The sequence below is a fragment of the Mixophyes fleayi genome, unplaced genomic scaffold (genome assembly GCF_038048845.1).
Source record: "Mixophyes fleayi isolate aMixFle1 unplaced genomic scaffold, aMixFle1.hap1 Scaffold_86, whole genome shotgun sequence".
In the NCBI taxonomy this organism is placed as follows: Eukaryota; Metazoa; Chordata; class Amphibia; order Anura; family Limnodynastidae; genus Mixophyes; species Mixophyes fleayi.
In genome coordinates, this window is record NW_027448586.1 from 1 (window position 1) to 25,260 (window position 25,260).

A 25,260-nucleotide genomic window follows, 5' to 3' on the forward strand; every position below is an offset into this window, starting at 1 on the left:
TACAGAATGCTGCTGCCAGTCTTTATGTCAAAATCAACATACTTTCTTTACTTTACCCTAACAGTGCTCTGGTTACATAGGTAAAAATCGACCTTGCCCATAGCAAAACAATGCAGGTTTCCAAAATGATAAATCTAGTTCACATATTCATGGTGAAATGGGACAATGATGGAGTCCAAAAAATTTTCACACTTAATAAAAAAAAAAAAAAAAAAACCGGAGGGACACTTGGATAGCTGAAATGGTGTAGAGCAGTTTATTTTTCTTCCTGTGAACTTGTTTTTTCTAGGGAGACACTATACTCAGGAAACATTTAGCTGCCATTGCATATGGAATTGGTTTTTGGCAACAATACAAGAATAAATGCTTGTGCACAGGCTTTATTCATGGACTTGGCTTCGTAGGACACTTTTTAGAAAGTCCGTTTTGGTAGCGTAACTACAAGGTAGGAACAGGGAGAGCAATTTTAATACTAAATTTGGTTTCCACAATCTGTCCAATATATTTACCTCTGCAACCAGTTGCTAAATTGGATTTCCAAAGTATGAAGTTGAGTAAAACTGTCTAGAACAAACTAAACTCACCATTGATAGGCATGAAGGTAATTGGATCAGAGGCACCCCACACCTCAAGAGGATGGATTAGATGATGTCTAAAAATTGATATGAAAACCAGTCATCTACGTCCCCTGGGTGGGCTTGAACCACCAACCTTTCGGTTAACAGCCGAACACGCTAACCAATTGCGCCACAGAGACAACTTGCAGCGTGTGTTCATGGCATGGGCTGAAATGCATTATTCCGGACAAATTTACATGACATTTCATTACTGTTCTTTATCTGCCAACCAACAAAAATAAATATTGGTTCTTTCCTGGGTTGCCTCAAACCTTCAGGAGTCAACAAACATTGCATGACTAGCAGAGTGGCGCAGCGGAAGCGTGCTGGGCCCATAACCCAGAGGTCGATGGATCGAAAACCATCCTCTGCTACTTGCTCTTTTCTTCATTTAGTTCTAAGGCAATCCTAAATTGGTAAACTTGTGGTAGAAACTTTGTTTCTTTTCTGTTTAGTTAAAGAAAAAAGTCAATTACAATCTCAGCTCATTTTAACAGAATGCTGCTGCCAGTCGTTATGTCAAAATCAACATACTTTCTTTTCTTTACCCTAACAGTGCTCTGGTTACATAGGTAAAAATCGACCTTGCCCATAGCAAAACAATGCAGGTTTCCAAAATGATAAATCTAGTTCACATATTTCATGGTGCAATGGGACAATGATGGAGTCCAAAAAATTTTCCACACTTAAAAAAACCAAAAAAAAAATCCGGAGGGGACACTTGGATAGCTGAAATGGTGTAGAGCAGTTTATTTTTCTTCCTGTGAACTTGTTTTTTCTAGGGGAGACACTATACTCAGGAAACATTTAGCTGCCATTGCATATGGAATTGGTTTTTGGCAACAATACAAGAATAAATGCTTGTGCACAGGCTTTATTCATGGACTTGGCTTCGTAGGACACTTTTTAAAAAGTCCGTTTTGGTAGCGTAACTACAAGGTAGGAACAGGGAGAGCAATTTTAATACTAATTTGGTTTCCACAGTCTGTCCAATATATTTACCTCTGCAACCAGTTGCTAAATTGGATTTCCAAAGTATGAAGTTGAGTAAAACTGTCTAGAACAAACTAAACTCACCATTGATAGGCATGAAGGTAATTGGATCAGAGGCACCCCACACCTCAGAGGATGGATTAGATGATGTCTAAAAATTGATATGAAAACCAGTCATCTACGTCCCTGGGTGGGCTTGAACCACCAACCTTTCGGTTAACAGCCGAACACGCTAACCAATTGCGCCACAGAGACAACTTTGCAGCGTGTGTTCATGGCATGGGCTGAAATGCATTATTCCGGACAAATTTCATGACATTTCATTACTGTTCTTTATCTGCCAACAAACAAAAATAAATATTGGTTCTTTCCTGGGTTGCCTCAAACCTTCAGGAGTCAACAAACATTGCATGACTAGCAGAGTGGCGCAGCGGAAGCGTGCTGGGCCCATAACCCAGAGGTCGATGGATCGAAACCATCCTCTGCTACTTGCTATTTCTTCATTATCTAAGGGCAATCTTAAATTGGTAAACTTGTGGTAGAAACTTTGTTTCTTTTCTGTTTAGTTAAGAAAAAAGTCAATTACAATCTCAGCTCATTTTAACAGAATGCTGCTGCCAGTCTTTATGTCAAAAATCAACATACTTCTTTTCTTTACCCTAACAGTGCTCTGGTTACATAGGTAAAAATCGACCTTGCCCATAGTAAAAAAATGCAGGTTTCCAAAATGATAAATCTAGTTCACATATTCATGGTGAAATGGGACAATGATGGAGTCCAAAAAATTTTCACACTTAAAAAAAAAAAATAAAAAAAACCGGAGGGACACTTGGATAGCGGAAATGGTGTAGAGCAGTTTATTTTTCTTCCTGTGAACTTGTTTTTTCTAGGGAGACACTATACTCAGGAAACATTTAGCTGCCATTGCATATGGAATTGGTTTTTGGCAACAATACAAGAATAAATGCTTGTGCACAGGCTTTATTCATGGACTTGGCTTCGTAGGACACTTTTTAAAAAGTCCGTTTTGGTAGCGTAACTACAAGGTAGGAACAGGGAGAGCAATTTTAATACTAATTTGGTTTCCACAATCTGTCCAATATATTTACCTCTGCAACCAGTTGCTAAATTGGATTTCCAAAGTATGAAGTTGAGTAAAACTGTCTAGAACAAACTAAACTCACCATTGATAGGCATGAAGGTAATTGGATCAGAGGCACCCCACACCTCAAGAGGATGGATTAGATGATGTCTAAAAATTGATATGAAAACCAGTCATCTACGTCCCTGGGTGGGCTTGAACCACCAACCTTTCGGTTAACAGCTGAACACGCTAACCAATTGCACCACAGAGACAACTTGCAGCGTGTGTTCATGGCATGGGCTGAAATGCATTATTCCGGACAAATTTCATGACATTTCATTACTGTTCTTTATCTGCCAACCAACAAAAATAAATATTGGTTCTTTCCTGGGTTGCCTCAAACCTTCAGGAGTCAACAAACATTGCATGACTAGCAGAGTGGCGCAGCGGAAGCGTGCTGGGCCCATAACCCAGAGGTCGATGGATCGAAACCATCCTCTGCTACTTGCTCTTTCTTCATTATCTAAGGCAATCCTAAATTGGTAAACTTGTGGTAGAAACTTTGTTTCTTTTCTGTTTAGTTAAAGAAAAAAGTCAATTACAATCTCAGCTCATTTTAACAGAATGCTGCTGCCAGTCTTTATGTCAAAATCAACATACTTTCTTTTCTTTACCCTAACAGTGCTCTGGTTACATAGGTAAAAATCGACCTTGCCCATAGCAAAACAATGCAGGTTTCCAAAATGATAAATCTAGTTCACATATTCATGGTGAAATGGGACAATGATGGAGTCCAAAAAATTTTCACACTTAAAAAAAACCAAAAAAAAAAATCCGGAGGGACACTTGGATAGCTGAAATGGTGTAGAGCAGTTTATTTTTCTTCCTGTGAACTTGTTTTTTCTAGGGAGACACTATACTCAGGAAACATTTAGCTGCCATTGCATATGGAATTGGTTTTTGGCAACAATACAAGAATAAATGCTTGTGCACAGGCTTTATTCATGGACTTGGCTTCGTAGGACACTTTTTAAAAAGTCCGTTTTGGTAGCGTAACTACAAGGTAGGAACAGGGAGAGCAATTTTAATACTAATTTGGTTTCCACAGTCTGTCCAATATATTTACCTCTGCAACCAGTTGCTAAATTGGATTTCCAAAGTATGAAGTTGAGTAAAACTGTCTAGAACAAACTAAACTCACCATTGATAGGCATGAAGGTAATTGGATCAGAGGCACCCCACACCTCAAGAGGATGGATTAGATGATGTCTAAAAATTGATATGAAAACCAGTCATCTACGTCCCTGGGTGGGCTTGAACCACCAACCTTTCGGTTAACAGCCGAACACGCTAACCAATTGCGCCACAGAGACAACTTGCAGCGTGTGTTCATGGCATGGGCTGAAATGCATTATTCCGGACAAATTTCATGACATTTCATTACTGTTCTTTATCTGCCAACAAACAAAAATAAATATTGGTTCTTTCCTGGGTTGCCTCAAACCTTCAGGAGTCAACAAACATTGCATGACTAGCAGAGTGGCGCAGCGGAAGCGTGCTGGGCCCATAACCCAGAGGTCGATGGATCGAAACCATCCTCTGCTACTTGCTATTTCTTCATTATCTAAGGCAATCTTAAATTGGTAAACTTGTGGTAGAAACTTTGTTTCTTTTCTGTTTAGTTAAAGAAAAAAGTCAATTACAATCTCAGCTCATTTTAACAGAATGCTGCTGCCAGTCTTTATGTCAAAATCAACATACTTTCTTTTCTTTACCCTAACAGTGCTCTGGTTACATAGGTAAAAATCGACCTTGCCCATAGCAAAACAATGCAGGTTTCCAAAATGATAAATCTAGTTCACATATTCATGGTGAAATGGGACAATGATGGAGTCCAAAAAATTTTCACACTTAAAAAAAAAAAAGCGGAGGGACACTTGGATAGCTGAAATGGTGTAGAGCAGTTTATTTTTCTTCCTGTGAACTTGTTTTTTCTAGGGAGACACTATACTTCTAACTCTGCTCTCCAGCTACTTAGCCCTCCTCCTGAAAGGTCCTCCACCCCACGTCCACTTTCGCTCCCTCCTCCCCCATGGGGGTCTCCCTGTCTTCCGCGCCCCCCTTCTTGGGCCCCGTCGTTTTCGGATCCTCCCTCCCCTTTCCCCGCCCTCTCTAGCTGTGCATTGAGCGTACTGAGTTGCTGTGTTTACTGTACTGTGCTGTCTCCCATTGTATTGTGATTTTGTTTGTCTCTGTACGGCGCTGCGGATGCCTTGTAGCGCCTTATAAATAAATATTAATAATAATAATAATAATAATACTCAGGAAACATTTAGCTGTCATTGCATATGGAATTGGTTTTTGGCAACAATACAAGAATAAATGCTTGTGCACAGGCTTTATTCATGGACTTGGCTTCGTAGGACACTTTTTAGAAAGTCCGTTTTGGTAGCGTAACTACAAGGTAGGAACAGGGAGAGCAATTTTAATACTAATTTGGTTTCCACAATCTGTCCAATATATTTACCTCTGCAACCAGTTGCTAAATTGGATTTCCAAAGTATGAAGTTGAGTAAAACTGTCTAGAACAAACTAAACTCACCATTGATAGGCATGAAGGTAATTGGATCAGAGGCACCCCACACCTCAAGAGGATGGATTAGATGATGTCTAAAAATTGATATGAAAACCAGTCATCTACGTCCCTGGGTGGGCTTGAACCACCAACCTTTCGGTTAACAGCCGAACACGCTAACCAATTGCGCCACAGAGACAACTTGCAGCGTGTGTTCATGGCATGGGCTGAAATGCATTATTCCGGACAAATTTCATGACATTTCATTACTGTTCTTTATCTGCCAACCAACAAAAATAAATATTGGTTCTTTCCTGGGTTGCCTCAAACCTTCAGGAGTCAACAAACATTGCATGACTAGCAGAGTGGCGCAGCGGAAGCGTGCTGGGCCCATAACCCAGAGGTCGATGGATTGAAACCATCCTCTGCTACTTGCTCTTTCTTCATTATCTAAGGCAATCCTAAATTGGTGAACTTGTGGTAGAAACTTTGTTTCTTTTCTGTTTAGTTAAAGAAAAAAGTCAATTACAATCTCAGCTCATTTTAACAGAATGCTGCTGCCAGTCTTTATGTCAAAATCAACATACTTTCTTTTCTTTACCCTAACAGTGCTCTGGTTACATAGGTAAAAATCGACCTTGCCCATAGCAAAACAATGCAGGTTTCCAAAATGATAAATCTAGTTCACATATTCATGGTGAAATGGGACAATGATGGAGTCCAAAAAATTTTCACACTTAAAAAAAAAAAAAAAAAAAAAGCGGAGGGACACTTGGATAGCTGAAATGGTGTAGAGCAGTTTATTCTTCTTCCTGTGAACTTGTTTTTTCTAGGGAGACACTATACTCAGGAAACATTTAGCTGCCATTGCATATGGAATTGGTTTTTGGCAACAATACAAGAATAAATGCTTGTGCACAGGCTTTATTCATGGACTTGGCTTCGTAGGACACTTTTTAGAAAGTCCATTTTGGTAGCGTAACTACAAGGTGGGAACAGGGAGAGCAATTTTAATACTAATTTGGTTTCCACAGTCTGTCCAATATATTTACCTCTGCAACCAGTTGCTAAATTGGATTTCCAAAGTATGAAGTTGAGTAAAACTGTCTAGAACAAACTAAACTCACCATTGATAGGCATGAAGGTAATTGGATCAGAGGCACCCCACACCTCAAGAGGATGGATTAGATGATGTCTAAAAATTGATATGAAAACCAGTCATCTACGTCCCTGGGTGGGCTTGAACCACCAACCTTTCAGTTAACAGCCGAACACGCTAACCAATTGCGCCACAGAGACAACTTGCAGCGTGTGTTCATGGCATGGGCTGAAATGCATTATTCCGGACAAATTTCATGACATTTCATTACTGTTCTTTATCTGCCAACCAACAAAAATAAATATTGGTTCTTTCCTGGGTTGCCTCAAACCTTCAGGAGTCAACAAACATTGCATGACTAGCAGAGTGGCGCAGCGGAAGCGTGCTGGGCCCATAACCCAGAGGTCGATGGATCGAAACCATCCTCTGCTACTTGCTCTTTCTTCATTATCTAAGGCAATCCTAAATTGGTAAACTTGTGGTAGAAACTTTGTTTCTTTTCTGTTTAGTTAAAGAAAAAAGTCAATTACAATCTCAGCTCATTTTAACAGAATGCTCCTGCCAGTCTTTATGTCAAAATCAACATACTTTCTTTTCTTTACCCTAACAGTGCTCTGGTTACATAGGTAAAAATCGACCTTGCCCATAGCAAAACAATGCAGGTTTCCAAAATGATAAATCTAGTTCACATATTCATGGTGAAATGGGACAATGATGGAGTCCAAAAAATTTTCACACTTAAAAAAAAAAAAAAAAAAAAGCGGAGGGACACTTGGATAGCTGAAATGGTGTAGAGCAGTTTATTTTTCTTCCTGTGAACTTGTTTTTTCTAGGGAGACACTATACTCAGGAAACATTTAGCTGCCATTGCATATGGAATTGGTTTTTGGCAACAATACAAGAATAAATGCTTGTGCACAGGCTTTATTCATGGACTTGGCTTCGTAGGACACTTTTTAGAAAGTCCGTTTTGGTAGCGTAACTACAAGGTAGGAACAGGGAGAGCAATTTTAATACTAATTTGGTTTCCACAGTCTGTCCAATATATTTACCTCTGCAACCAGTTGCTAAATTGGATTTCCAAAGTATGAAGTTGAGTAAAACTGTCTAGAACAAACTAAACTCACCATTGAAAGGCATGAAGGTAATTGGATCAGAGGCACCCCACACCTCAAGAGGATGGATTAGATGATGTCTAAAAATTGATATGAAAACCAGTCATCTACGTCCCTGGGTGGGCTTGAACCACCAACCTTTCGGTTAACAGCCAAACACGCTAACCAATTGCGCCACAGAGACAACTTGCAGCGTGTGTTCATGGCATGGGCTGAAATGCATTATTCCGGACAAATTTCATGACATTTCATTACTGTTCTTTATCTGCCAACCAACAAAAATAAATATTGGTTCTTTCCTGGGTTGCCTCAAACCTTCAGGAGTCAACAAACATTGCATGACTAGCAGAGTGGCGCAGCGGAAGCGTGCTGGGCCCATAACCCAGAGGTCGATGGATTGAAACCATCCTCTGCTACTTGCTCTTTCTTCATTATCTAAGGCAATCCTAAATTGGTAAACTTGTGGTAGAAACTTTGTTTCTTTTCTGTTTAGTTAAAGAAAAAAGTCAATTACAATCTCAGCTCATTTTAACAGAATGCTGCTGCCAGTCTTTATGTCAAAATCAACATACTTTCTTTTCTTTACCCTAACAGTGCTCTGGTTACATAGGTAAAAATCGTCCTTGCCCATAGCAAAACAATGCAGGTTTCCAAAATGATAAATCTAGTTCACATATTCATGGTGAAATGGGACAATGATGGAGTCCAAAAAATTTTCACACTTAAAAAAAAAAAAAATAAAAAAGCGGAGGGACACTTGGATAGCTGAAATGGTGTAGAGCAGTTTATTTTTCTTCCTGTGAACTTGTTTTTTCTAGGGAGACACTATACTCAGGAAACATTTAGCTGCCATTGCATATGGAATTGGTTTTTGGCAACAATACAAGAATAAATGCTTGTGCACAGGCTTTATTCATGGACTTGGCTTCGTAGGACACTTTTTAGAAAGTCCGTTTTGGTAGCGTAACTACAAGGTAGGAACAGGGAGAGCAATTTTAATACTAATTTGGTTTCCACAGTCTGTCCAATATATTTACCTCTGCAACCAGTTGCTAAATTGGATTTCCAAAGTATGAAGTTGAGTAAAGCTGTCTAGAACAAACTAAACTCACCATTGATAGGCATGAAGGTAATTGGATCAGAGGCACCCCACACCTCAAGAGGATGGATTAGATGATGTCTAAAAATTGATATGAAAACCAGTCATCTACGTCCCTGGGTGGGCTTGAACCACCAACCTTTCGGTTAACAGCCGAACACGCTAACCAATTGCACCACAGAGACAACTTGCAGCGTGTGTTCATGGCATGGGCTGAAATGCATTATTCCGGACAAATTTCATGACATTTCATTACTGTTCTTTATCTGCCAACCAACAAAAATAAATATTGGTTCTTTCCTGGGTTGCCTCAAACCTTCAGGAGTCAACAAACATTGCATGACTAGCAGAGTGGCGCAGCGGAAGCGTGCTGGGCCCATAACCCAGAGGTCGATGGATTGAAACCATCCTCTGCTACTTGCTCTTTCTTCATTATCTAAGGCAATCCTAAATTGGTAAACTTGTGGTAGAAACTTTGTTTCTTTTCTGTTTAGTTAAAGAAAAAAGTCAATTACAATCTCAGCTCATTTTAACAGAATGCTGCTGCCAGTCTTTATGTCAAAATCAACATACTTTCTTTTCTTTACCCTAACAGTGCTCTGGTTACATAGGTAAAAATCGTCCTTGCCCATAGCAAAACAATGCAGGTTTCCAAAATGATAAATCTAGTTCACATATTCATGGTGAAATGGGACAATGATGGAGTCCAAAAAATTTTCACACTTAAAAAAAAAAAAAAAGCGGAGGGACACTTGGATAGCTGAAATGGTGTAGAGCAGTTTATTTTTCTTCCTGTGAACTTGTTTTTTCTAGGGAGACACTATACTCAGGAAACATTTAGCTGCCATTGCATATGGAATTGGTTTTTGGCAACAATACAAGAATAAATGCTTGTGCACAGGCTTTATTCATGGACTTGGCTTCGTAGGACACTTTTTAGAAAGTCCGTTTTGGTAGCGTAACTACAAGGTAGGAACAGGGAGAGCAATTTTAATACTAATTTGGTTTCCACAGTCTGTCCAATATATTTACCTCTGCAACCAGTTGCTAAATTGGATTTCCAAAGTATGAAGTTGAGTAAAGCTGTCTAGAACAAACTAAACTCACCATTGATAGGCATGAAGGTAATTGGATCAGAGGCACCCCACACCTCAAGAGGATGGATTAGATGATGTCTAAAAATTGATATGAAAACCAGTCATCTACGTCCCTGGGTGGGCTTGAACCACCAACCTTTCGGTTAACAGCCGAACACGCTAACCAATTGCACCACAGAGACAACTTGCAGCGTGTGTTCATGGCATGGGCTGAAATGCATTATTCCGGACAAATTTCATGACATTTCATTACTGTTCTTTATCTGCCAACCAACAAAAATAAATATTGGTTCTTTCCTGGGTTGCCTCAAACCTTCAGGAGTCAACAAACATTGCATGACTAGCAGAGTGGCGCAGCGGAAGCGTGCTGGGCCCATAACCCAGAGGTCGATGGATCGAAACCATCCTCTGCTACTTGCTCTTTCTTCATTATCTAAGGCAATCCTAAATTGGTAAACTTGTGGTAGAAACTTTGTTTCTTTTCTGTTTAGTTAAAGAAAAAAGTCAATTACAATCTCAGCTCATTTTAACAGAATGCTGCTGCCAGTCTTTATGTCAAAATCAACATACTTTCTTTTCTTTAGCCTAACAGTGCTCTGGTTACATAGGTAAAAATCGACCTTGCCCATAGCAAAACAATGCAGGTTTCCAAAATGATAAATCTAGTTCACATATTCATGGTGAAATGGGACAATGATGGAGTCCAAAAAATTTTCACACTTAAAAAAAAAAAAAGCGGAGGGACACTTGGATAGCTGAAATGGTGTAGAGCAGTTTATTTTTCTTCCTGTGAACTTGTTTTTTCTAGGGAGACACTATACTCAGGAAACATTTAGCTGCCATTGCATATGGAATTGGTTTTTGGCAACAATACAAGAATAAATGCTTGTGCACAGGTTTTATTCATGGACTTGGCTTCGTAGGACACTTTTTAGAAAGTCCGTTTTGGTAGCGTAACTACAAGGTAGGAACAGGGAGAGCAATTTTAATACTAATTTGGTTTCCACAGTCTGTCCAATATATTTACCTCTGCAACCAGTTGCTAAATTGGATTTCCAAAGTATGAAGTTGAGTAAAACTGTCTAGAACAAACTAAACTCACCATTGATAGGCATGAAGGTAATTGGATCAGAGGCACCCCACACCTCAAGAGGATGGATTAGATGATGTCTAAAAATTGATATGAAAACCAGTCATCTACGTCCCTGGGTGGGCTTGAACCACCAACCTTTCGGTTAACAGCCGAACACGCTAACCAATTGCGCCACAGAGACAACTTGCAGCGTGTGTTCATGGCATGGGCTGAAATGCATTATTCCGGACAAATTTCATGACATTTCATTACTGTTCTTTATCTGCCAACCAACAAAAATAAATATTGGTTCTTTCCTGGGTTGCCTCAAACCTTCAGGAGTCAACAAACATTGCATGACTAGCAGAGTGGCGCAGCGGAAGCGTGCTGGGCCCATAACCCAGAGGTCGATGGATCGAAACCATCCTCTGCTACTTGCTCTTTCTTCATTATCTAAGGCAATCCTAAATTGGTAAACTTGTGGTAGAAACTTTGTTTCTTTTCTGTTTAGTTAAAGAAAAAAGTCAATTACAATCTCAGCTCATTTTAACAGAATGCTGCTGCCAGTCTTTATGTCAAAATCAACATACTTTCTTTTCTTTACCCTAACAGTGCTCTGGTTACATAGGTAAAAATCGACCTTGCCCATAGCAAAACAATGCAGGTTTCCAAAATGATAAATCTAGTTCACATATTCATGGTGAAATGGGACAATGATGGAGTCCAAAAAATTTTCACACTTAAAAAAAAAAAAAAAAAAAAGCGGAGGGACACTTGGATAGCTGAAATGGTGTAGAGCAGTTTATTCTTCTTCCTGTGAACTTGTTTTTTCTAGGGAGACACTATACTCAGGAAACATTTAGCTGCCATTGCATATGGAATTGGTTTTTGGCAACAATACAAGAATAAATGCTTGTGCACAGGCTTTATTCATGGACTTGGCTTCGTAGGACACTTTTTAGAAAGTCCATTTTGGTAGCGTAACTACAAGGTAGGAACAGGGAGAGCAATTTTAATACTAATTTGGTTTCCACAGTCTGTCCAATATATTTACCTCTGCAACCAGTTGCTAAATTGGATTTCCAAAGTATGAAGTTGAGTAAAACTGTCTAGAACAAACTAAACTCACCATTGATAGGCATGAAGGTAATTGGATCAGAGGCACCCCACACCTCAAGAGGATGGATTAGATGATGTCTAAAAATTGATATGAAAACCAGTCATCTACGTCCCTGGGTGGGCTTGAACCACCAACCTTTCGGTTAACAGCCAAACACGCTAACCAATTGCGCCACAGAGACAACTTGCAGCGTGTGTTCATGGCATGGGCTGAAATGCATTATTCCGGACAAATTTCATGACATTTCATTACTGTTCTTTATCTGCCAACCAACAAAAATAAATATTGGTTCTTTCCTGGGTTGCCTCAAACCTTCAGGAGTCAACAAACAATGCATGACTAGCAGAGTGGCGCAGCGGAAGCGTGCTGGGCCCATAACCCAGAGGTCGATGGATTGAAACCATCCTCTGCTACTTGCTCTTTCTTCATTATCTAAGGCAATCCTAAATTGGTAAACTTGTGGTAGAAACTTTGTTTCTTTTCTGTTTAGTTAAAGAAAAAAGTCAATTACAATCTCAGCTCATTTTAACAGAATGCTGCTGCCAGTCTTTATGTCAAAATCAACATACTTTCTTTTCTTTACCCTAACAGTGCTCTGGTTACATAGGTAAAAATCGTCCTTGCCCATAGCAAAACAATGCAGGTTTCCAAAATGATAAATCTAGTTCACATATTCATGGTGAAATGGGACAATGATGGAGTCCAAAAAATTTTCACACTTAAAAAAAAAAAAAAAAAAAAAGCGGAGGGACACTTGGATAGCTGAAATGGTGTAGAGCAGTTTATTTTTCTTCCTGTGAACTTGTTTTTTCTAGGGAGACACTATACTCAGGAAACATTTAGCTGCCATTGCATATGGAATTGGTTTTTGGCAACAATACAAGAATAAATGCTTGTGCACAGGCTTTATTCATGGACTTGGCTTCGTAGGACACTTTTTAGAAAGTCCGTTTTGGTAGCGTAACTACAAGGTAGGAACAGGGAGAGCAATTTTAATACTAATTTGGTTTCCACAGTCTGTCCAATATATTTACCTCTGCAACCAGTTGCTAAATTGGATTTCCAAAGTATGAAGTTGAGTAAAGCTGTCTAGAACAAACTAAACTCACCATTGATAGGCATGAAGGTAATTGGATCAGAGGCACCCCACACCTCAAGAGGATGGATTAGATGATGTCTAAAAATTGATATGAAAACCAGTCATCTACGTCCCTGGGTGGGCTTGAACCACCAACCTTTCGGTTAACAGCCGAACACGCTAACCAATTGCACCACAGAGACAACTTGCAGCGTGTGTTCATGGCATGGGCTGAAATGCATTATTCCGGACAAATTTCATGACATTTCATTACTGTTCTTTATCTGCCAACCAACAAAAATAAATATTGGTTCTTTCCTGGGTTGCCTCAAACCTTCAGGAGTCAACAAACATTGCATGACTAGCAGAGTGGCGCAGCGGAAGCGTGCTGGGCCCATAACCCAGAGGTCGATGGATCGAAACCATCCTCTGCTACTTGCTCTTTCTTCATTATCTAAGGCAATCCTAAATTGGTAAACTTGTGGTAGAAACTTTGTTTCTTTTCTGTTTAGTTAAAGAAAAAAGTCAATTACAATCTCAGCTCATTTTAACAGAATGCTGCTGCCAGTCTTTATGTCAAAATCAACATACTTTCTTTTCTTTAGCCTAACAGTGCTCTGGTTACATAGGTAAAAATCGACCTTGCCCATAGCAAAACAATGCAGGTTTCCAAAATGATAAATCTAGTTCACATATTCATGGTGAAATGGTACAATGATGGAGTCCAAAAAATTTTCACACTTAAAAAAAAAAAAAGCGGAGGGACACTTGGATAGCTGAAATGGTGTAGAGCAGTTTATTTTTCTTCCTGTGAACTTGTTTTTTCTAGGGAGACACTATACTCAGGAAACATTTAGCTGCCATTGCATATGGAATTGGTTTTTGGCAACAATACAAGAATAAATGCTTGTGCACAGGTTTTATTCATGGACTTGGCTTCGTAGGACACTTTTTAGAAAGTCCGTTTTGGTAGCGTAACTACAAGGTAGGAACAGGGAGAGCAATTTTAATACTAATTTGGTTTCCACAGTCTGTCCAATATATTTACCTCTGCAACCAGTTGCTAAATTGGATTTCCAAAGTATGAAGTTGAGTAAAACTGTCTAGAACAAACTAAACTCACCATTGATAGGCATGAAGGTAATTGGATCAGAGGCACCCCACACCTCAAGAGGATGGATTAGATGATGTCTAAAAATTGATATGAAAACCAGTCATCTACGTCCCTGGGTGGGCTTGAACCACCAACCTTTCGGTTAACAGCCGAACACGCTAACCAATTGCGCCACAGAGACAACTTGCAGCGTGTGTTCATGGCATGGGCTGAAATGCATTATTCCGGACAAATTTCATGACATTTCATTACTGTTCTTTATCTGCCAACCAACAAAAATAAATATTGGTTCTTTCCTGGGTTGCCTCAAACCTTCAGGAGTCAACAAACATTGCATGACTAGCAGAGTGGCGCAGCGGAAGCGTGCTGGGCCCATAACCCAGAGGTCGATGGATCGAAACCATCCTCTGCTACTTGCTCTTTCTTCATTATCTAAGGCAATCCTAAATTGGTAAACTTGTTGTAGAAACTTTGTTTGTTTTCTGTTTAGTTAAAGAAAAAAGTCAATTACAATTTCAGCTCATTTTAACAGAATGCTGCTGTCAGTCTTTATGTCAAAATCAACATACTTTCTTTTCTTTACCCTAACAGTGCTCTGGTTACATAGGTAAAAATCGACCTTGCCCATAGCAAAACAATGCAGGTTTCCAAAATGATAAATCTAGTTCACATATTCATGGTGAAATGGGACAATGATGGAGTCCAAAAAATTTTCACACTTAAAAAAAAAAAAAAAAGCGGAGGGACACTTGGATAGCTGAAATGGTGTAGAGCAGTTTATTTTTCTTCCTGTGAACTTGTTTTTTCTAGGGAGACACTATACTCAGGAAACATTTAGCTGCCATTGCATATGGAATTGGTTTTTGGCAACAATACAAGAATAAATGCTTGTGCACAGGCTTTATTCATGGACTTGGCTTCGTAGGACACTTTTTAGAAAGTCCGTTTTGGTAGCGTAACTACAAGGTAGGAACAGGGAGAGCAATTTTAATACTAATTTGGTTTCCACAGTCTGTCCAATATATTTACCTCTGCAACCAGTTGCTAAATTGGATTTCCAAAGTATGAAGTTGAGTAAAACTGTCTAGAACAAACTAAACTCACCATTGATAGGCATGAAGGTAATTGGATCAGAGGCACCCCACACCTCAAGAGGATGGATTAGATGATGTCTAAAAATTGATATGAAAACCAGTCATCTACGTCCCTGGGTGGGCTTGAACCACCAACCTTTCGGTTAACAGCTGAACACGCTAACCAATTGCGCCACAGAGACAACTTGCAGCGTGTGTTCATGGCATGGGCTGAAATGCATTATTCCGGACAAATTTCATGACATTTCATTACTGTTCTTTATCTGCCAACAAACAAAAATAAATATTGGTTCTTTCCTGGGTTGCCTCAAACCTTCAGGAGTCAACAAACATTGCATGACTAGCAGAGTGGCGCAGCGGAAGCGTGCTGGGCCCATAACCTAGAGGTCGATGGATCGAAACCATCCTCTGCTACTTGCTCTTTCTTCATTATCTAAGGCAATCTTAAATTGGTAAACTTGTGGTAGAAACTTTGTTTCTTTTCTGTTTAGTTAAAGAAAAAAGTCAATTACAATCTCAGCTCATTTTAACAGAATGCTGCTGCCAGTCTTTATGTCAAAATCAACATACTTTCTTTTCTTTACCCTAACAGTGCTCTGGTTACATAGGTAAAAATCGACCTTGCCCATAGCAAAACAATGCAGGTTTCCAAAATGATAAATCTAGTTCACATATTCATGGTGAAATGGGACAATGATGGAGTCCAAAAAATTTTCACACTTAAAAAAAAAAAAAAAAAGCGGAGGGACACTTGGATAGCTGAAATGGTGTAGAGCAGTTTATTTTTCTTCCTGTGAACTTGTTTTTTCTAGGGAGACACTATACTTCTAACTCTGCTCTCCAGCTACTTAGCCCTCCTCCTGAAAGGTCCTCCACCCCACGTCCACTTTCGCTCCCTCCTCCCCCCTGGGGGTCTCCCTGTCTTCCGCGCCCCCCTTCTTGGGCCCCGTCGTTTTCGGATCCTCCCTCCCCTTTCCCCGCCCTCTCTAGCTGTGCATTGAGCGTACTGAGTTGCTGTGTTTACTGTACTGTGCTGTCTCCCATTGTATTGTGATTTTGTTTGTCTCTGTACGGCGCTGCGGATGCCTTGTAGCGCCTTATAAATAAATATTAATAATAATAATAATAATAATACTCAGGAAACATTTAGCTGCCATTGCATATGGAATTGGTTTTTGGCAACAATACAAGAATAAATGCTTGTGCACAGGCTTTATTCATGGACTTGGCTTCGTAGGACACTTTTTAGAAAGTCCGTTTTGGTAGCGTAACTACAAGGTAGGAACAGGGAGAGCAATTTTAATACTAATTTGGTTTCCACAATCTGTCCAATATATTTACCTCTGCAACCAGTTGCTAAATTGGATTTCCAAAGTATGAAGTTGAGTAAAACTGTCTAGAACAAACTAAACTCACCATTGATAGGCATGAAGGTAATTGGATCAGAGGCACCCCACACCTCAAGAGGATGGATTAGATGATGTCTAAAAATTGATATGAAAACCAGTCATCTACGTCCCTGGGTGGGCTTGAACCACCAACCTTTCGGTTAACAGCCGAACACACTAACCAATTGCGCCACAGAGACAACTTGCAGCGTGTGTTCATGGCATGGGCTGAAATGCATTATTCCGGACAAATTTCATGACATTTCATTACTGTTCTTTATCTGCCAACCAACAAAAATAAATATTGGTTCTTTCCTGGGTTGCCTCAAACCTTCAGGAGTCAACAAACATTGCATGACTAGCAGAGTGGCGCAGCGGAAGCGTGCTGGGCCCATAACCCAGAGGTCGATGGATCGAAACCATCCTCTGCTACTTGCTCTTTCTTCATTATCTAAGGCAATCCTAAATTGGTAAACTTGTGGTAGAAACTTTGTTTCTTTTCTGTTTAGTTAAAGAAAAAAGTCAATTACAATCTCAGCTCATTTTAACAGAATGCTGCTGCCAGTCTTTATGTCAAAATCAACATACTTTCTTTTCTTTACCCTAACAGTGCTCTGGTTACATAGGTAAAAATCGACCTTGCCCATAGCAAAACAATGCAGGTTTCCAAAATGATAAATCTAGTTCACATATTCATGGTGAAATGGGACAATGATGGAGTCCAAAAAATTTTCACACTTAAAAAAAAAAAAAAAAAAAAAACCGGAGGGACACTTGGATAGCTGAAATGGTGTAGAGCAGTTTATTTTTCTTCCTGTGAACTTGTTTTTTCTAGGGAGACACTATACTCAGGAAACATTTAGCTGCCATTGCATATGGAATTGGTTTTTGGCAACAATACAAGAATAAATGCTTGTGCACAGGCTTTATTCATGGACTTGGCTTCGTAGGACACTTTTTAGAAAGTCCGTTTTGGTAGCGTAACTACAAGGTAGGAACAGGGAGAGCAATTTTAATACTAATTTGGTTTCCACAATCTGTCCAATATATTTACCTCTGCAACCAGTTGCTAAATTGGATTTCCAAAGTATGAAGTTGAGTAAAACTGTCTAGAACAAACTAAACTCACCATTGATAGGCATGAAGGTAATTGGATCAGAGGCACCCCACACCTCAAGAGGATGGATTAGATGATGTCTAAAAATTGATATGAAAACCAGTCATCTACGTCCCTGGGTGGGCTTGAACCACCAACCTTTCGGTTAACAGCCGAACACGCTAACCAATTGCGCCACAGAGACAACTTGCAGCGTGTGTTCATGGCATGGGCTGAAATGCATTATTCCGGACAAATTTCATGACATTTCATTACTGTTCTTTATCTGCCAACCAACAAAAATAAATATTGGTTCTTTCCTGGGTTGCCTCAAACCTTCAGGAGTCAACAAACATTGCATGACTAGCAGAGTGGCGCAGCGGAAGCGTGCTGGGCCCATAACCCAGAGGTCGATGGATCGAAACCATCCTCTGCTACTTGCTCTTTCTTCATTATCTAAGGCAATCCTAAATTGGTAAACTTGTGGTAGAAACTTTGTTTCTTTTCTGTTTAGTTAAAGAAAAAAGTCAATTACAATCTCAGCTCATTTTAACAGAATGCTGCTGCCAGTCTTTATGTCAAAATCAACATACTTTCTTTTCTTTACCCTAACAGTGCTCTGGTTACATAGGTAAAAATCGACCTTGCCCATAGCAAAACAATGCAGGTTTCCAAAATGATAAATCTAGTTCACATATTCATGGTGAAATGGACAATGATGGAGTCCAAAAAATTTTCACACTTAAAAAAAAAAAAAAAAGCGGAGGGACACTTGGATAGCTGAAATGGTGTAGAGCAGTTTATTTTTCTTCCTGTGAACTTGTTTTTTCTAGGGAGACACTATACTCAGGAAACATTTAGCTGCCATTGCATATGGAATTGGTTTTTGGCAACAATACAAGAATAAATGCTTGTGCACAGGCTTTATTCATGGACTTGGCTTCGTAGGACACTTTTTAGAAAGTCCGTTTTGGTAGCGTAACTACAAGGTAGGAACAGGGAGAGCAATTTTAATACTAATTTGGTTTCCACAATCTGTCAAATATATATACCTCTGCAACCAGTTGCTAAATTGGATTTCCAAAGTATGAAGTTGAGTAAAACTGTCTAGAACAAACTAAACTCACCATTGATAGGCATGAAGGTAATTGGATCAGAGGCACCCCACACCTCAAGAGGATGGATTAGATGATGTCTAAAAATTGATATGAAAACCAGTCATCTACGTCCCTGGGTGGGCTTGAACCACCAACCTTTCGGTTAACAGCCGAACACGCTAACCAATTGCACCACAGAGACAACTTGCAGCGTGTTTTCATGGCATGGGCTGAAATGCATTATTCCGGACAAATTTCATGACATTTCATTACTGTTCGTTATCTGCCAACCAACAAAAATAAATATTGGTTCTTTCCTGGGTTGCCTCAAACCTTCAGGAGTCAACAAACATTGCATGACTAGCAGAGTGGCGCAGCGGAAGCGTGCTGGGCCCATAACCCAGAGGTCGATGGATCGAAACCATCCTCTGCTACTTGTTCTTTCTTCATTATCTAAGGCAATCCTAAATTGGTAAACTTGTGGTAGAAACTTTGTTTCTTTTCTGTTTAGTTAAAGAAAAAAGTCAATTACAATCTCAGCTCATTTTAACAGAATGCTGCTGCCAGTCTTTATGTCAAAATCAACATACTTTCTTTTCTTTACCCTAACAGTGCTCTGGTTACATAGGTAAAAATCGACCTTGCCCATAGCAAAACAATGCAGGTTTCCAAAATGATAAATCTAGTTCACATATTCATGGTGAAATGGGACAATGATGGAGTCCAAAAAATTTTCACACTTAAAAAAAAAAATAAAAAAAAAAAAGCGGAGGGACACTTGGATAGCTGAAATGGTGTAGAGCAGTTTATTTTTCTTCCTGTGAACTTGTTGTTTCTAGGGAGACACTATACTCAGGAAACATTTAGCTGCCATTGCATATGGAATTGGTTTTTGGCAACAATACAAGAATAAATGCTTGTGCACAGGCTTTATTCATGGACTTGGCTTCGTAGGACACTTTTTAGAAAGTCCGTTTTGGTAGCGTAACTACAAGGTAGGAACAGGGAGAGCAATTTTAATACTAATTTGGTTTCCACAATCTGTCAAATATATATACCTCTGCAACCAGTTGCTAAATTGGATTTCCAAAGCATGAAGTTGAGTAAAACTGTCTAGAACAAACTAAACTCACCATTGATAGGCATGAAGGTAATTGGATCAGAGGCACCCCACACCTCAAGAGGATGGATTAGATGATGTCTAAAAATTGATATGAAAACCAGTCATCTACGTCCCTGGGTGGGCTTGAACCACCAACCTTTCGGTTAACAGCCGAACACGCTAACCAATTGCGCCACAGAGACAACTTGCAGCGTGTGTTCATGGCATGGGCTGAAATGCATTATTCCGGACAAATTTCATGACATTTCATTACTGTTCTTTATCTGCCAACCAACAAAAATAAATATTGGTTCTTTCCTGGGTTGCCTCAAACCTTCAGGAGTCAACAAACATTGCATGACTAGCAGAGTGGCGCAGCGGAAGCATGCTGGGCCCATAACCCAGAGGTCGATGGATCGAAACCATCCTCTGCTACTTGCTCTTTCTTCATTATCTAAGGCAATCCTAAATTGGTAAACTTGTGGTAGAAACTTTGTTTCTTTTCTGTTTAGTTAAAGAAAAAAGTCAATTACAATCTCAGCTCATTTTGACAGAATGCTGCTGCCAGTCTTTATGTCAAAATCAACATACTTTCTTTTCTTTACCCTAACAGTGCTCTGGTTACATAGGTAAAAATCGACCTTGCCCATAGCAAAACAATGCAGGTTTCCAAAATGATAAATCTAGTTCACATATTCATGGTGAAATGGGACAATGATGGAGTCCAAAAAATTTTCACACTTAAAAAAAAAAAAAAAAAAAGCGGAGGGACACTTGGATAGCTGAAATGGTGTAGAGCAGTTTATTTTTCTTCCTGTGAACTTGTTTTTTCTAGGGAGACACTATACTCAGGAAACATTTAGCTGCCATTGCATATGGAATTGGTTTTTGGCAACAATACAAGAATAAATGCTTGTGCACAGGCTTTATTCATGGACTTGGCTTCGTAGGACACTTTTTAGAAAGTCCGTTTTGGTAGCGTAACTACAAGGTAGGAACAGGGAGAGCAATTTTAATACTAATTTGGTTTCCACAATCTGTCCAATATATTTACCTCTGCAACCAGTTGCTAAATTGGATTTCCAAAGTATGAAGTTGAGTAAAACTGTCTAGAACAAACTAAACTCACCATTGATAGGCATGAAGGTAATTGGATCAGAGGCACCCCACACCTCAAGAGGATGGATTAGATGATGTCTAAAAATTGATATGAAAACCAGTCATTTACGTCCCTGGGTGGGCTTGAACCACCAACCTTTCGGTTAACAGCCGAACATGCTAACCAATTGCGCCACAGAGACAACTTGCAGCGTGTGTTCATGGCATGGGCTGAAATGCATTATTCCGGACAAATTTCATGACATTTCATTACTGTTCTTTATCTGCCAACCAACAAAAATAAATATTGGTTCTTTCCTGGGTTGCCTCAAACCTTCAGGAGTCAACAAAAATTGCATGACTAGCAGAGTGGCGCAGCGGAAGCGTGCTGGGCCCATAACCCAGAGGTCGATGGATCGAAACCATCCTCTGCTACTTGCTCTTTCTTCATTATCTAAGGCAATCTTAAATTGGTAAACTTGTGGTAGAAACTTTGTTTCTTTTCTGTTTAGTTAAAGAAAAAAGTCAATTACAATCTCAGCTCATTTTAACAGAATGCTGCTGCCAGTCTTTATGTCAAAATCAACATACTTTCTTTTCTTTACCCTAACAGTGCTCTGGTTACATAGGTAAAAATCGACCTTGCCCATAGCAAAACAATGCAGGTTTCCAAAATGATAAATCTAGTTCACATATTCATGGTGAAATGGGACAATGATGGAGTCCAAAAAATTTTCACACTTAAAAAAAAAAAAAAAAAAAGCGGAGGGACACTTGGATAGCTGAAATGGTGTAGAGCAGTTTATTTTTCTTCCTGTGAACTTGTTTTTTCTAGGGAGACACTATACTCAGGAAACATTTAGCTGCCATTGCATATGGAATTGGTTTTTGGCAACAATACAAGAATAAATGCTTGTGCACAGGCTTTATTCATGGACTTGGCTTCGTAGGACACTTTTTAGAAAGTCCGTTTTGGTAGCGTAACTACAAGGTAGGAACAGGGAGAGCAATTTTAATACTAATTTGGTTTCCACAATCTGTCCAATATATTTAACTCTGCAACCAGTTGCTAAATTGGATTTCCAAAGTATGAAGTTGAGTAAAACTGTCTAGAACAAACTAAACTCACCATTGATAGGCATGAAGGTAATTGGATCAGAGGCACCCCACACCTCAAGAGGATGGATTAGATGATGTCTAAAAATTGATATGAAAACCAGTCATCTACGTCCCTGGGTGGGCTTGAACCACCAACCTTTCGGTTAACAGCCGAACACGCTAACCAATTGCGCCACAGAGACAACTTGCAGCGTGTGTTCATGGCATGGGCTGAAATGCATTATTCCGGACAAATTTCATGACATTTCATTACTGTTCTTTATCTGCCAACCAACAAAAATAAATATTGGTTCTTTCCTGGGTTGCCTCAAACCTTCAGGAGTCAACAAACATTGCATGACTAGCAGAGTGGCGCAGCGGAAGCGTGCTGGGCCCATAACCCAGAGGTCGATGGATCGAAACCATCCTCTGCTACTTGCTCTTTCTTCATTATCTAAGGCAATCCTAAATTGGTAAACTTGTGGTAGAAACTTTGTTTCTTTTCTGTTTAGTTAAAGAAAAAAGTCAATTACAATCTCAGCTCATTTTAACAGAATGCTGCTGCCAGTCTTTATGTCAAAATCAACATACTTTCTTTTCTTTACCCTAACAGTGCTCTGGTTACATAGGTAAAAATCGACCTTGCCCATAGCAAAACAATGCAGGTTTCCAAAATGATAAATCTAGTTCACATATTCATGGTGAAATGGGACAATGATGGAGTCCAAAAAATTTTCACACTTAAAAAAAAAAAAAAAAAGCGGAGGGACACTTGGATAGCTGAAATGGTGTAGAGCAGTTTATTCTTCTTCCTGTGAACTTGTTTTTTCTAGGGAGACACTATACTCAGGAAACATTTAGCTGCCATTGCATATGGAATTGGTTTTTGGCAACAATACAAGAATAAATGCTTGTGCACAGGCTTTATTCATGGACTTGGCTTTGTATTACACTTTTTAGAAAGTCCGTTTTGGTAGCGTAACTACAAGGTAGGAACAGGGAGAGCAATTTTAATACTAATTTGGTTTCCACAGTCTGTCCAATATATTTACCTCTGCAACCAGTTGCTAAATTGGATTTCCAAAGTATGAAGTTGAGTAAAACTGTCTAGAACAAACTAAACTCACCATTGATAGGCATGAAGGTAATTGGATCAGAGGCACCCCACACCTCAAGAGGATGGATTAGATGATGTCTAAAAATTGATATGAAAACCAGTCATCTATGTCCCTGGGTGGGCTTGAACCACCAACCTTTCGGTTAACAGCCGAACACGCAAACCAATTGTGCCACAGAGACAACTTGCAGCGTGTGTTCATGGCATGGGCTGAAATGCATTATTCCGGACAAATTTCATGACATTTCATTACTGTTCTTTATCTGCCAACCAACAAAAATAAATATTGGTTCTTTCCTGGGTTGCCTCAAACCTTCAGGAGTCAACAAACATTGCATGACTAGCAGAGTGGCGCAGCGGAAGCATGCTGGGCCCATAACCCAGAGGTCGATGGATCGAAACCATCCTCTGCTACTTGCTCTTTCTTCATTATCTAAGGCAATCCTAAATTGGTAAACTTGTGGTAGAAACTTTGTTTCTTTTCTGTTTAGTTAAAGAAAAAAGTCAATTACAATCTCAGCTCATTTTAACAGAATGCTGCTGCCAGTCTTTATGTCAAAATCAACATACTTTCTTTTCTTTACCCTAACAGTGCTCTGGTTACATAGGTAAAAATCGACCTTGCCCATAGCAAAACAATGCAGGTTTCCAAAATGATAAATCTAGTTCACATATTCATGGTGAAATGGGACAATGATGGAGTCCAAAAAATTTTCACACTTAAAAAAAAATAAATAAAAAAACCGGAGGGACACTTGGATAGCTGAAATGGTGTAGAGCAGTTTATTTTTCTTCCTGTGAACTTGTTTTTTCTAGGGAGACACTATACTCAGGAAACATTTAGCTGCCATTGCATATGGAATTGGTTTTTGGCAACAATACAAGAATAAATGCTTGTGCACAGGCTTTATTCATGGACTTGGCTTCGTAGGACACTTTTTAGAAAGTCCGTTTTGGTAGCGTAACTACAAGGTAGGAACAGGGAGAGCAATTTTAATACTAATTTGGTTTCCACAGTCTGTCCAATATATTTACCTCTGCAACCAGTTGCTAAATTGGATTTCCAAAGTATGAAGTTGAGTAAAACTGTCTAGAACAAACTAAACTCACCATTGATAGGCATGAAGGTAATTGGATCAGAGGCACCCCACACCTCAAGAGGATGGATTAGATGATGTCTAAAAATTGATATGAAAACCAGTCATCTACGTCCCTGGGTGGGCTTGAACCACCAACCTTTCGGTTAACAGCTGAACACGCTAACCAATTGCGCCACAGAGACAACTTGCAGCGTGTGTTCATGGCATGGGCTGAAATGCATTATTCCGGACAAATTTCATGACATTTCATTACTGTTCTTTATCTGCCAACCAACAAAAATAAATATTGGTTCTTTCCTGGGTTGCCTCAAACCTTCAGGAGTCAACAAACATTGCATGACTAGCAGAGTGGCGCAGCGGAAGCGTGCTGGGCCCATAACCCAGAGGTCGATGGATCGAAACCATCCTCTGCTACTTGCTCTTTCTTCATTATCTAAGGCAATCTTAAATTGGTAAACTTGTGGTAGAAACTTTGTTTCTTTTCTGTTTAGTTAAAGAAAAAAGTCAATTACAATCTCAGCTCATTTTAACAGAATGCTGCTGCCAGTCTTTATGTCAAAATCAACATACTTTCTTTTCTTTACCCTAACAGTGCTCTGGTTACATAGGTAAAAATCGACCTTGCCCATAGCAAAACAATGCAGGTTTCCAAAATGATAAATCTAGTTCACATATTCATGGTGAAATGGGACAATGATGGAGTCCAAAAAATTTTCACACTTAAAAAAAAAAAAAAAAAAAGCGGAGGGACACTTGGATAGCTGAAATGGTGTAGAGCAGTTTATTTTTCTTCCTGTGAACTTGTTTTTTCTAGGGAGACACTATACTCAGGAAACATTTAGCTGCCATTGCATATGGAATTGGTTTTTGGCAACAATACAAGAATAAATGCTTGTGCACAGGCTTTATTCATGGACTTGGCTTCGTAGGACACTTTTTAGAAAGTCCGTTTTGGTAGCGTAACTACAAGGTAGGAACAGGGAGAGCAATTTTAATACTAATTTGGT

At 39.4% G+C, this 25,260-nt stretch overlaps 22 non-coding genes across 22 annotated transcripts; all 22 read right to left on the reverse strand.

Annotated features, from left to right (window-relative positions):
• Positions 1–682: 682 nt before the first annotated feature.
• On the reverse strand, positions 683–757 carry TRNAN-GUU (transfer RNA asparagine (anticodon GUU)). Its single transcript has one exon. It is a non-coding gene; the product is annotated as a tRNA-Asn (tRNA).
• A 1,034-nt stretch (positions 758–1,791) lies between these two features.
• On the reverse strand, positions 1,792–1,865 carry TRNAN-GUU (transfer RNA asparagine (anticodon GUU)). The gene has a single exon. It is a non-coding gene; the product is annotated as a tRNA-Asn (tRNA).
• Positions 1,866–2,892: 1,027 nt separating this feature from the next.
• TRNAN-GUU (transfer RNA asparagine (anticodon GUU)) lies at positions 2,893–2,966 on the reverse strand. Its single transcript has one exon. It is a non-coding gene; the product is annotated as a tRNA-Asn (tRNA).
• A 1,027-nt stretch (positions 2,967–3,993) lies between these two features.
• On the reverse strand, positions 3,994–4,067 carry TRNAN-GUU (transfer RNA asparagine (anticodon GUU)). The gene has a single exon. It is a non-coding gene; the product is annotated as a tRNA-Asn (tRNA).
• A 1,327-nt stretch (positions 4,068–5,394) lies between these two features.
• TRNAN-GUU (transfer RNA asparagine (anticodon GUU)) lies at positions 5,395–5,468 on the reverse strand. Its single transcript has one exon. It is a non-coding gene; the product is annotated as a tRNA-Asn (tRNA).
• A 1,026-nt stretch (positions 5,469–6,494) lies between these two features.
• TRNAN-GUU (transfer RNA asparagine (anticodon GUU)) lies at positions 6,495–6,568 on the reverse strand. The gene has a single exon. It is a non-coding gene; the product is annotated as a tRNA-Asn (tRNA).
• Positions 6,569–7,593: 1,025 nt separating this feature from the next.
• TRNAN-GUU (transfer RNA asparagine (anticodon GUU)) lies at positions 7,594–7,667 on the reverse strand. The gene has a single exon. It is a non-coding gene; the product is annotated as a tRNA-Asn (tRNA).
• Positions 7,668–8,693: 1,026 nt separating this feature from the next.
• TRNAN-GUU (transfer RNA asparagine (anticodon GUU)) lies at positions 8,694–8,767 on the reverse strand. Its single transcript has one exon. It is a non-coding gene; the product is annotated as a tRNA-Asn (tRNA).
• Positions 8,768–9,787: 1,020 nt separating this feature from the next.
• Positions 9,788–9,861, reverse strand: TRNAN-GUU (transfer RNA asparagine (anticodon GUU)). Its single transcript has one exon. It is a non-coding gene; the product is annotated as a tRNA-Asn (tRNA).
• A 1,018-nt stretch (positions 9,862–10,879) lies between these two features.
• TRNAN-GUU (transfer RNA asparagine (anticodon GUU)) lies at positions 10,880–10,953 on the reverse strand. The gene has a single exon. It is a non-coding gene; the product is annotated as a tRNA-Asn (tRNA).
• Positions 10,954–11,978: 1,025 nt separating this feature from the next.
• TRNAN-GUU (transfer RNA asparagine (anticodon GUU)) lies at positions 11,979–12,052 on the reverse strand. Its single transcript has one exon. It is a non-coding gene; the product is annotated as a tRNA-Asn (tRNA).
• A 1,026-nt stretch (positions 12,053–13,078) lies between these two features.
• On the reverse strand, positions 13,079–13,152 carry TRNAN-GUU (transfer RNA asparagine (anticodon GUU)). Its single transcript has one exon. It is a non-coding gene; the product is annotated as a tRNA-Asn (tRNA).
• Positions 13,153–14,170: 1,018 nt separating this feature from the next.
• On the reverse strand, positions 14,171–14,244 carry TRNAN-GUU (transfer RNA asparagine (anticodon GUU)). The gene has a single exon. It is a non-coding gene; the product is annotated as a tRNA-Asn (tRNA).
• Positions 14,245–15,265: 1,021 nt separating this feature from the next.
• TRNAN-GUU (transfer RNA asparagine (anticodon GUU)) lies at positions 15,266–15,339 on the reverse strand. The gene has a single exon. It is a non-coding gene; the product is annotated as a tRNA-Asn (tRNA).
• Positions 15,340–16,671: 1,332 nt separating this feature from the next.
• On the reverse strand, positions 16,672–16,745 carry TRNAN-GUU (transfer RNA asparagine (anticodon GUU)). Its single transcript has one exon. It is a non-coding gene; the product is annotated as a tRNA-Asn (tRNA).
• Positions 16,746–17,772: 1,027 nt separating this feature from the next.
• On the reverse strand, positions 17,773–17,846 carry TRNAN-GUU (transfer RNA asparagine (anticodon GUU)). The gene has a single exon. It is a non-coding gene; the product is annotated as a tRNA-Asn (tRNA).
• A 1,020-nt stretch (positions 17,847–18,866) lies between these two features.
• Positions 18,867–18,940, reverse strand: TRNAN-GUU (transfer RNA asparagine (anticodon GUU)). Its single transcript has one exon. It is a non-coding gene; the product is annotated as a tRNA-Asn (tRNA).
• Positions 18,941–19,969: 1,029 nt separating this feature from the next.
• TRNAN-GUU (transfer RNA asparagine (anticodon GUU)) lies at positions 19,970–20,043 on the reverse strand. Its single transcript has one exon. It is a non-coding gene; the product is annotated as a tRNA-Asn (tRNA).
• Positions 20,044–21,067: 1,024 nt separating this feature from the next.
• Positions 21,068–21,141, reverse strand: TRNAN-GUU (transfer RNA asparagine (anticodon GUU)). The gene has a single exon. It is a non-coding gene; the product is annotated as a tRNA-Asn (tRNA).
• Positions 21,142–22,165: 1,024 nt separating this feature from the next.
• TRNAN-GUU (transfer RNA asparagine (anticodon GUU)) lies at positions 22,166–22,239 on the reverse strand. The gene has a single exon. It is a non-coding gene; the product is annotated as a tRNA-Asn (tRNA).
• Positions 22,240–23,261: 1,022 nt separating this feature from the next.
• On the reverse strand, positions 23,262–23,335 carry TRNAN-GUU (transfer RNA asparagine (anticodon GUU)). The gene has a single exon. It is a non-coding gene; the product is annotated as a tRNA-Asn (tRNA).
• Positions 23,336–24,361: 1,026 nt separating this feature from the next.
• On the reverse strand, positions 24,362–24,435 carry TRNAN-GUU (transfer RNA asparagine (anticodon GUU)). Its single transcript has one exon. It is a non-coding gene; the product is annotated as a tRNA-Asn (tRNA).
• Positions 24,436–25,260: the final 825 nt, after the last annotated feature.